Genomic DNA, 3,183 nt, shown 5'->3' on the forward strand with positions numbered 1-3,183 from the left:
ATTATATGATAAAAATGAATTTTGATATCTTTTGTCTTAGGGATGTCATTTAGATCAATGTAAAGGAAGAAAGTTCCCCAAAACATCAAAATTATTAACCAAGTAGTTGATTGTTGGTTGGGGGAAGAGCTAAATAAGTCATGGTATTTGAATATGAGTTAATATGCTATAAGAAATGATGAACAAAGGCAAGTAAGTAGAACCAGGAAAATAGTAAACACACTGACTACAACAAAATAGAAAGAACAAAAACAAAACAATTAAAACTAAAAGTCCTAAAATTATAATGACCAAGCTTAGCCTGGAGGAAGATATATCAAGTAGCCTCTTTCCTGACTCTTTGAAGAGACTGTATGTGTAACACTATATTGTAATGTCAAACTTTTTTAATAGGTTGGCTAGTTTTGCTGGACTGGTGATTTTCTTTCATTTTAAAATCCATTGTTATTGAGGATGGGTACTTGGGCCAGCAGTATACCTTGGGAGTTGTAAGTGATGTTTAAACAAAAGATGACAAAATTCTAATTTAATGATGGACCTGGGACAAGACATTACCCCATTATTATTATTATTATTTTATGTTTGCTATTCTATGTACTGTTACTCATGTGGATAAAAGATAGATTTTTATAATTGAATGAAATATTAGGTACAGGTTCATCCACTCAAGATTCACTGAAAGCATCTTTGGAACACGTCCAGTGGCAGAGAGCAGCATCGGGGATTTGATGTATATATATTTGCAGGGTAATGAGGGTTAAGTGACTTGCCCAGGGTCACACAGCTAGTAAGTGTCAAGTGTCTGAGGCCAAACTTGAACTCAGGTCCTCCTGATTCCAAGGCTGGTGCTTTATCCACTGTGCCCCCTAGCTGCCCCTAGTTCTTTATATTTTAAAACTTTTCATTTCACATAGTTTGAAGACTGTGAGTGTTTGTCATGTCATTATCCCAGTGGAGTGAGTGCACCTTCCCTTCTTTTCCCCCTTCTCAGTCATTTTGTCAGTGAACCTTCTTTCAGCCATACATGAGTCAGGGGTTTGCAATGGGAAATGACAAAGAGTCCCCTAATCGGCTTCTAAGTCTAAACTCAGTAGGTTCTGCCAATACCATCATACCAGGGGACAATCTGACACTGTAGCTTGTGTCCTTCTGACCTTTTAAAGCTCCCAACATCACCTGAACACATTCATCTTAGGGGATGCATTCACCTAAGAAAAAGAAAGAGCAAAGGAGTAGGCACAACTACATGTTTGAGGCCCATGACTGCCTTGATAGAGGATTCCAGCCAGCTGCCCCTCCGTGCCCAGATCTCTAGAGATGGCTCAAAACAGTTCTCACTCTTAAAGCCAGGAGGAGGTAAATCACTCCTTTTGTGTATCTGCTAAGTTCCAGCTTGGCAGCCATTGAGGGAACTTCTTTGTCATCTCCTTTTGCAAACCCCTGATCATCAGCTCTACTGCTTTAATAAACCAGTGAAAGGACTCTTTATGATCTCCTGATGAAAGCCCTATTAGAAGACTTATGAGAGCTGGTCATCATGGAAGGCTTTGGAAATGGGATGAGAATCGAGATGGGTCTTGTTGGTCTGAGGAAGATTTTGATAGATAAAGTGGAGAAAGAAGGCAATTGCAGGTAAATGAGATATCCAGCCTCTGTGCTTAGTATGTATTCAGTAAGAGCCCACTTCTATGATTCAGAAGAGAACTTCGAGATTATCAACTCATCCTCCAAAATGTTCATTTCCCAGCTTCTACTTCATTGAATTAAGCAGGTGTTCATTAAGCAACCACTATGTGGTAGGCACTTTGCTAAAACAAAGTCATTCCTGAGGAAGTGAAACTGTTTGGTCATAGTCATATAAGGACAGAAAATCCAACCAAAGCCTTCCAAGTACAAAGTCATCGCTCCATCTCACACTCTTTCCGCTTGGGGCACTACTCAAAAGGGAAGCTATTGAGCTACAGGTCATATTTCTATTTCATGTCCCTGGTGTAGTCAGAAGTCTCCTGCTATTGACACGAGCTGATCACAGGGCCTGCAGAAAGCGAGGATGTGTCTATTTCCCATCTCTTAGGGTATCTCACCAGTGCCCTCTTGTGCTCAAAGATAGGGATCTTGCTGATAAAAGAAAGATAATAAGCCCCACTCCAAAATGCCTACAGATGTCTGGCACTAGTGAGATACCCTAGGAGAGGCAGGTAAGATGCTGGTCTGGCACCTTTGATGCTTCTAAGTCTTTACTTGCTTCAGGGGAACTTTGTAACATGAGACTGATGCCAGGATGTTGAAAGAACTTTCCTCAGTTCTCTTCCTGATTTCTTCTCCTTCTCCCATGGCAGGGCTCAGAGTGAAGGAAGTGAGGCTCACTCAGTAGAGTGCACATGGTTATGTAGAAGGTAAATGGTAAAAGAGGAAATGAATCCTAGGAGCCATACTTGTATTTGGAGCTATATCAGCATCAGAACCACATTGCTTCAAAGTGGGGGGGGTGGAAGAGGCAGAGACAGAGAAGGAAGAGGAGGAGGAGGAGAGAAGAGGAGAGGAGACAGGGAGGAGAAGAAGAAAAGGAAGAGGGGGCAGCTAGATGGCACAGTGGATAGAGCACCGGCCCTGGAGTCAGGATTACCTGAGTTCAAATCCGGCCTCAGACACTTAACTAGCTGTGTGACCCTGGGCAAGTCACTTAACCCCAATTGCCTCACTAAAAAAAAAAAAAAAAGGAAGAGGAAGAAGAGGAGGGGGAAAAATAGGAAGAGGAGGAAGAAGAAGAGGAAAAAAGGAAGAAGAAGAAAAAGGAATAGGAAAAAAGAAGAGGAAGAGGAAGAAGAGAGGAGAATGAGGAAGAGGAAGAAAATTAGTTCCTCTGATGGTGAGCTGATCCCTGGAAATCAGAGATAGGGGAATTCTTGGCAGTAGTTTGCATCAGCTATATCAACATCCTTATCAGGTGCAGGATATTCAGTTCCAAAAATAGTCAGAAAACCAGTTTTTTGAAAATCAAAGGAATACGTGGCATCATTTGTAATCTAAGATAAAACTTCAGCTCTGGCTCCTAAACCATGGGACTGATGTCGTCCTCAGATATCATGCCAGGAAATTGGGAGCCATGTCCCAACAAGGCCAACATTAAATACTGGTTATTAATGATAATTTCTCCCATCTGGATCACTAATTAAAATTTAA

Source organism: Dromiciops gliroides, chromosome 3 (assembly GCF_019393635.1).
Source record: "Dromiciops gliroides isolate mDroGli1 chromosome 3, mDroGli1.pri, whole genome shotgun sequence".
Lineage (NCBI taxonomy): Eukaryota > Metazoa > Chordata > Mammalia > Microbiotheria > Microbiotheriidae > Dromiciops > Dromiciops gliroides.